Below are 7,766 nucleotides of genomic sequence, written 5' to 3' on the forward strand. Positions count from 1 at the left end.
GGGAAAGTGGGAAATGGGGGGTGAAAAAGTGAAACATAAATATGTTCCCTAAATACAGGTATATGTATGTGTAAAGAGATACATAAGTGTAAATGTCCATGATAGAAGGTTTTTAACATGCAAAGAAACCCTGTTTATAGAAAGGATGTAAAAAATTGACACCACCTGCTGCCCCCTCCCCCCTCCCCAGAAATACCTCTCTATTGAAGATATAAAAGCGCTTTCAAAAGCTGCCCCTTTCCCCTTCGCCTTTACTGCCTTTTCCCGTCCTGATTTGGGGCCAGTTCCCCCAACAGGGACTTTCTCCTGCGGGGCCGTGCACACACAGAGCAGGACCTGCCGCTGTGGCATAAAAATACCCCCAAACCCCTGAATCAGGGTCTGCAAGGGGGGGGGGGGGGGGGAAGGAACAAAAAAAAAAAAATCACAATTTTGGGTGAAAAATACCCAACTTGGAGCTCCCGGGAAAGCCAAATCCACCTGGATTTGTGCAGCCGGAAAGCAGAAAAACCCCCATTTTCATGCACAAAACCAAAAGCAAAAATCACCAATTTTTATGTTGTGGAAAAGCGCTGAAAAACCTCCAAATGGAATATTTTGGAAAAGAAAAAACCCCAATTTTCATACTACAGAAAAGCAAAAACCTCCCAATTTAGGGTGAAACACCAGCAGTTTGAGGGGCATCACTTGGGGTTATCTGGTGTGGATTATCCCGTGAGGGTCAGTTACCTGGAGCGGATCATCGGTTGCGGTTTGTCCCAGGTGAGTTATCTGTGTGCATTGTCCCGGGTGGAGCCCGCGGTGTAGGTCATCCCCGAGCATGCCGCTCCCCATGCCTGCCCCCCTTTCCCACGCGAGGCTTTCCCCTGCACCCCGCTCCCACCCCACTCTCCTCCTGCGTTTTGGGTTTGTGCTGAAAACGGCATTGATGACGCAGGGCTGTGTTAGTTCCTGCTGAGCAGCGCCTGCACAGCGCCGGGGACTGTTCTGCTCCTCGCCCCGCCCTGCGAGCGAGCAGCCCGGGGGTGCGCGGAGGTTTGGGAGGGTACACCGCTGGGAGAGCTGACCCCAACTGACCCAAGGGATATTCCAGACCGTATGATGTCATGTAGTAAAACTAGGGGGGAGGTTGGCTGGGGGGCCGCTGCTGGGCCTCACTTCAACTTCAGTTTAAGGCCTCAGAAACTGCATTCACTAAAATCAGTGTAGGGGGAACTGATTGTTGTGGTTTAACTCAGCAGGTAGCTTAACACCGCACAGTCGTTTACTCACTCCCTGACCCATGAAGTGATTGGCTGCGGAGGGTATTTCAGTGGGGCGGGGGGCGGTCCTGCAGGCGCCGGGGAGCGGTACTGGGGGGCTCCAGGCAGGGGAGGGGCTGTGAGCATCTGGGGAGTGGGGCTGGGGGGGGCGTGAGGGCTGTGTGCTCTAGAGGGGCTGGGAGTGGGGTTGGGGGCAGTTGTGTGCATTAGGGGGCCGGGGAGTGGGGCTGGGGCAGGATGCAGGCCCCTGGGTGGGGTGTTTTTGTGGGTCAGGGACAGTTTGTGGAGGGTGTTCGTGTGAGGGAGGGAGAGTTTGGGGGTGTCCGAGGGGCGAGGGGGCTGTTTAAGGGTCCATGTGTGTGAGGGAAGGGGCAGTTAGTGAGGGGGGGGGAGTGTTTGTGAGGGGAAAGGTGCAGTTTGGGGGTGGATGTGGTGGGGGGAGAGGGTAGTTAGTGAGGGGGAGGTGAAGTTTACGGGTGACCGGGGCGGGGGAGGGGCAGTTTAGGAGGGGGAGGGGCGGCTGGGGGAATCCATGTGGGTGCGGGCAGTTGGCGGGTGTTGGTGTGGCAGAGGGGCAGTATTTTGTGGGTGACTGGTGGGGAGGAGGAGCTGCGCTGGCTGCACGCCTGGCAGAGTTTGGGGGCGTGGTGTGGGGAAAGGGGCAGGGCTTCAGCGCCACCTGCGTGGAGTGGGACTACGGGTCCTTGGGGTGGGGGGGGCGTGACTTTGGGTGTTTGGGGTGGGGTTATGAGGTGGGGGCGTGGCTTGGGGTGCTCGGGGCGGGCCTGCGGGCAGGTGGTGTGGCTTCGGGTGCTGCCTGCATCCCTTACAGTAGTTTTGGGTGGGCGGGAGTAGGTATTTTGGGGGGGTTTGGGGAGCTGCTCATCACCTCCACAGTAGCTCCCCTGGGCAGCATGACAGAGGGCTGGCAGGACTGCCTTGTTCTGGGACCGGGCTGGAAGTGGCAGAAGGTTGTATGGAAATCTGGGACATCATGTGGGCGCACTGATATCTACTACAAGAGGTACTGCTCCCCCGACCCACTCATCCCCCCTGAATGCCTGCGTTCCCCCAGTCCCTCCCCCGCCTAAGACTTTTACCCCCTCAACCCTAAACAGGACCCAGAGATCCTCCCCACAAGTTGGCTTTGGGAGTGGGGCTAGCTCTAGCCACACCCCTTTCAGGTCTAGAGCCCGCCTCCTGTGTCTAAGCCCTGCCCCCTGCCAGATTTGGGGTTCCCCTCTAAGCTTGGACCCCCCGGGTGGTTTCACAGCCCCCCAGGAGCGATTTCAGGGCCTTCCCAGGAGCTTCTCCCCTCGCCATTTTGAGCCACCCCGGGGCCATTTTGGGGTCCCCTCACTTCCAGGGATACCCCCCTTCCCACCAGTGGCCCCTAAATCTCTATTACCTGTTTCAACGTCCCCCCCTCTCATAGACTGTTTGGGTCCTGATGGGGGCATTTTGGGGGCTCCTGGGGTATGTTGAGCCCCCCCCCAGATTTTGGGGTATTCCCCATGGATTTCATTCTCCCCGCCTCCCTTCCACTTGTCCTTCTCACTGCTTCTGCTTGGATTTTGGCATCCCCTCCTGATCCCCAAGGTTTTGGGTCCTCCTCCATCTCCCCTCCTCCTTGATTTTACCCCCTACTACCCCATTCCTGCTCCTGCCTCCTGCTGCTTTCCCTTGAATTTTGGGGGTCCTGCCGTGGGTCAGTGATGCCCTCCAGGTTTTTGGGGGACACCCCTGGGGTTTTGCCGCCCCCTCCTACCCCCCCAGTTTTGGGAGACCCTGACCACTTCCTCCCCCCTTGATTTCATGCTCCACGCTGCCCCATTTCCACTCCTCCATCCCACTGCTTCTCTTTGGCTTTCTGGTTTCCCTCAGGGGGCAGCGACCCCTGCTGGGGTTTTGGGGACCCCCCTGGGGTTTTGATGTTGCTCCTAGTTTCAAGGATTCCCCCCATCTCTTCTGCACGTTGATTTTATTCCTCCCTTCCCATTTTTGCTCCTTTTCCCCAACTGCTTCCCCTTGGTTTTTGGGGTCCCTGGGATTTTGGGGACCTCCCAGTTTTGGGGCACACTCTATGTTCTTCTGCCCATTAATTTCACCCCCCACTGCTGCTATTCCCTCTTGACTTTTGGGGTCCCTCATGAGCCCTCCCAGGGGTTTGGGGTTTTCCACCCTGCCAGGGCTGTTTTTTGCCTCTGCCCCTTCAACCAGGGCTGGTTTTCTCCCCTATCAAGGCTGATTTTTCTACCCTGTTGGGGTTGCTTTTCTCCCCCTGCCATGACAGGGGCTCATTTCCCCCCCCCCCCCCCCGGTTCAGTTTTTGCCTCATGCTACATCCGGGGCTGGTTTCCGCCCCTACTGGGGATGTTTTTTACCTCCCCCACTGCAACTGCTGCTGTTTCCCTCCTGGCAGGCGCAGCTGAAGCTGGCGGAGGAGACGGTGCAGTGGCAGGCAGCACAGGCAGCCAAGCTGTGGGCGCAGGCAGCTGCCCAGGAGCAGCGGCTGGGGCAGCAGGAGGAACAGCTCCATGGCCTGGAGATGGAGCGGTGACATCTCCATAACCTTGTCCAGGAGCTCAAGGTGAAGCCCAGGGGGGGTTTGGGTGGGGGACGAACCATCTGAATTCCCTCCTTGTACCACTAAAATAACAGTGTCTCTCCTTCCTCAGGGCAACATCTGTGTCTTCTGTCATGTGTGGCTGGTGCTGCCTGAGGAGGAGGAGGAGCAGAAGGGCCTGGAGCATCTCTACTTTCCCCCAAGGACAACAAGGTGCTGGTGCTCTCCAAGGCAGGGGAGGTGAGTTGCTTTGGGGGTGTCTCCCTGTTGCTTACCCCTGTTTTGAGGGGCTGAGGGTGTCTCTGCTGCAAACGAACCCCTCAGCTGTCCTTAGTCCCCCTCTGATGGGCTCAATGAGATTTTTTAAGACAAATGGGGGGTTTTAGCTGCTCCCACTCGCTCCGGGACGTGAGGACAGAGTTGGGGACCCCCCAAAACCTCCTTTTACACCCTCCAAGTCTCATGTGGGACACAAGCAGCGAGTCAATGTCTTGGATTCCGAAACCAGGGGTGTGACCCTGTGCGTAGAGCAGCAGGTCTTCAAGGGTGCCTGGGAGCTGGCAGAAAAAGGCTGGAAAGTGAGTTAAAAAAAAAAAAAACCAAACCAAAATTAAAATGTTAACTCCATTTTGGGGGCATTTCTGGGTTTTTTGGGGCTTGATGTGATGCTGGCGGGCACTATGGTTTCACTGCCAGCTTTGTGGAGATCTACAACAAATCTCTGTGGGATCTGCTAGCCGGCCAGCCGAAGCACAGGGCCAAGCTGGAGATCCGGCGGGTCAGCTCGGTCAGCGAGGAGGTGCATGTCCCGAACCTGTGCTGCATCCCCGTCGCCTCCGAGGAAGGGGTAGGGGGACCCTGATTCCCCCCCTTTAAAGCTCAGATTGGCTGTGTGGGTGGTTTTGGGGGGTAACCGGGTGTCTGTGTCCCCCCGCAAGGTGCTGGGGCTGCTGCAGACGGCAGCCGCCAACCACTCGGTGGCCCAGACAGCCCTGAACGACGGCTCATCCTGCAGCCATGGCGTCTTCTAGCTCTGCATCCAGGACTCCAACACTGCCCGGGACCTGTGCTGCGCCTGCGAGTGGGGGCATGGGACCCTTTATGGGGGGCCACCCTTTAGAGGCTGTGGTTTGGGGTGAGCCTTTAGAGGTCACTGCTTTGGGGACGCTAGTTTGGGGTGGGCCTTTAGGGGCCACTGGTTCAGGGGCGCCCTTTATGGAAGAGCTTTTAGGGGCCACCCATTAGGAGCTCCTGGTTTGGGGTGAGTCTTTAGGGGCCGTTGCTTTGGGGCCACCTGGTTTGGTGTGAGCCTTTGCGGGGGCCACCCTTTAGGGGCCACTGGTTTGGGGTGAGCTTTTAGGGTAGGGACCACCTGGTTTGGGGCGAGCCTTTAGGGGCCACTGGTTTGGGGCCATGGGTTCAGAGCCACCAGTTCGGGGTGAGCCCTTTTGGGCCCCTCGTTTAGGGCCATGGGTTTGGGGTCACTGATTTGGGGCAAGCCCTTTTTGGGTTGTTCTTCTTGAGGTGAGCCTTTTAGGGGCTCCGCTTTCAAGGCCACGGGTTTGGGGTGAACCTTTTGGGGCCATGGGTTCAGGGTCCCCCTTTTGGGCCACCAGTTTGGGGCAAGCCTTTTCAGGGTCATGAGTTTGTAGCCAGTCGTTTGGGGTGAGCCCTTTTTGAGACCCCCCTTCTGGAGTGAACCGTTTTGGGGCCCTGTGTTTGGGGCCCCAAATTTGGAGTTAGCCCTTTTGGGGTCCCCCTTCTCGGGCCACAGGTTTGGGGCCACTGGTTTGGGGTGAGCACTTTTTGGGGCCCATGGGTTTGGGGCCACTAGTTGGGGTGAGCCTTTGGGGGGGGCCCACCTTTCAGGGCCATGGGTTTGGGGTGACTCTTTTTGGGGTTTCTCTTTTGGGGCCACCAGTTTGGGGTGAGCCCTTTTGGGGTCCCACTTTCTGGGTCACAGGTTTGGCGTCACCAGTTTAGGGTCAGCCTTTTTGGGGCCCCCTTTTTTGGACCCACAGGTTTGGGGTGAGCCCTTTTTGGGCCTCCCTGTTTTTGGGGTGACCCTCCTCTCCCCGCACAGCGGTGCTGAGCCTGGTGGACCTGGCAGGCAGCGAACAGCTGGATGAGTTTCTGTTGGGTGGGGAGCAGCCGCATGAGAACGCAGGCCATCAATGCCAGCTTCTCCACCCTGGGGCAAGTCATCATGGCCCTTGCCAAAAAGGTACGGGGAGGCCCCTGGGCTTGTGGGGGTCCTCAGGGCCCTCGCCTTAACTGCCAGGGTCGCCGCAGGAGCCCCATGTCCCCTATTGCAACAGCAGGCTGACCTACCTCCTGCAGAACTGCCTGGGGGGCTTTGCCAAGATGTGATTGAAGGGCTTGGGTGGGTATTTTGGGGGGCTGGGAGTTTTGGGGGACCCCACTGACACCCCGATGTATCCTCAAGATTGGTGTTAGTGAATCTCGCTCCCCTGGAGGAGAAATTCACCAAGTCCTTCACCTCCCTGCGCTTTGCAAGCAAGGTGGGGGGGACGGGGGCTGGTTTGGGGGTGGGGGGTGGGCCGGTTTTGGGGCGGGGCAGGTTTTGGGTGGCTTTGGGAATGATTTGGGAAGGGGGAGATAGAAAATTTTGGAGGGGGGGTTTGGGGGACATAAAGATGGTTTTGGGGGGTGGGGGTGATTTGCGAAGGGGGAGATGGGAAGTTTGGGGGGTGAGATGGTTTTGGGGGGCAAGGGAGCATTTGGGGGAGCATAGAGGGTGTAGAGGGATGGGGGCCAGATTTGGGGGCAGATGGGGGTGATTTGGCAAGGGGGATATGAGAAATTTGGGAGGACTGGGGCAGTTTTGGGGGATGGGGATGATTTGGGGGCGCACAGAGGAGGGGGAGATTGGTGGGTCAGGGCAGGTGGGGGTGATGGTTTGGGGTGCTGGGGGTCTGTTTTGGGGGTGGGGGGCTGTTTTGGGGGGATGGGGTAGGGTTTGGGGTGGTGGTTGGGTGGATTTTGGGGGGTCTGTGGGCAGTTCTGGGGGTCCAAAGTTCCCTCCCACTCCCCTCTCCACAGTTGAGCGAATGCGTGGTGGGCATGGGTCATGCCAACTGGAGGTAGCCCCTTGCTCCCCTGGCAGCAAAATCCATAGGGCGAGCCTCTTCTCTTTGTACATCTACTGTCTATAAGCCCCGCCGGCACCTATAGCGGAGCGTAAATGCTCCCACGTATCAGTGAGCTAAAATTCCATTTTTTTTTTTTTTAGGATTTGATGTTTTTCTCAGTAAATATTAGGGCTCAAACCCTAAAGATTCATAATAAACCTCAGAATTGGTTTTTGGTATGGGTAATAATTAATAAAAAAAAACTTATTAGAGGCAAAATAAACAGTTAAAAGGGATAAGATAAATAGTTAATTTAAATTCTGGCTGTTTTGGGTCACGCCTTGCCGTGGTCCTTCCCATTTTGGGTGGAAAATGGTAATATTTAATTCTTGTATTTCTAGGTTCAGGCAGGAGGACAGCGGAGTAGGGGCACAGGAGCTGCAATTGAATGCCCCGATAAAGATATGTTGAATTTTGCTAAAAAAAAAAAAGCGAATTTTTTTTTTACGATCACAATTCATGTGTGTTTTATACCCACCTGGGGTGTTTTATTGTCGATATTGATGATATATCACACCGAGGACTCGTCGACTTTTAATTAAGGTACGATGAGTACTGTTTCCTCACTAAATCGTCACAAATGACCCCAAGCCTGCCAGGATTTCTCTGCTTTCGGCCTCGAAATCTGGGTTATAGGGAAAAAGGAGGAATATGTGAATAAATATATACATAAATATACCCTAATAAATACATATATGCACATTCAATTATGCTGTTACTCTTGTTGTTTTGCAACATCATATTGTATCCAAATTTATTATATCTGGTGCCTTTTTGACCCCGTTA

The 7,766-nt window shown here is 55.9% G+C and overlaps 2 long non-coding RNA genes across 2 annotated transcripts; both read left to right on the forward strand.

Annotated features, from left to right (window-relative positions):
* The first annotated feature begins 2,176 nt into the window (after positions 1-2,176).
* LOC142089540 (uncharacterized) lies at positions 2,177-4,068 on the forward strand. Its single transcript, XR_012676226.1, has 3 exons — positions 2,177-2,286; positions 3,685-3,852; positions 3,941-4,068. It is a non-coding gene; the product is annotated as an uncharacterized LOC142089540 (long non-coding RNA).
* Positions 4,069-4,892: 824 nt separating this feature from the next.
* LOC142089541 (uncharacterized) lies at positions 4,893-7,426 on the forward strand. The gene is made up of 4 exons (XR_012676227.1): positions 4,893-4,963; positions 5,912-6,052; positions 6,275-6,350; positions 7,322-7,426. It is a non-coding gene; the product is annotated as an uncharacterized LOC142089541 (long non-coding RNA).
* Positions 7,427-7,766: the final 340 nt, after the last annotated feature.

This window comes from Calonectris borealis, chromosome 17 (assembly GCF_964195595.1).
Source record: "Calonectris borealis chromosome 17, bCalBor7.hap1.2, whole genome shotgun sequence".
In the NCBI taxonomy this organism is placed as follows: Eukaryota; Metazoa; Chordata; class Aves; order Procellariiformes; family Procellariidae; genus Calonectris; species Calonectris borealis.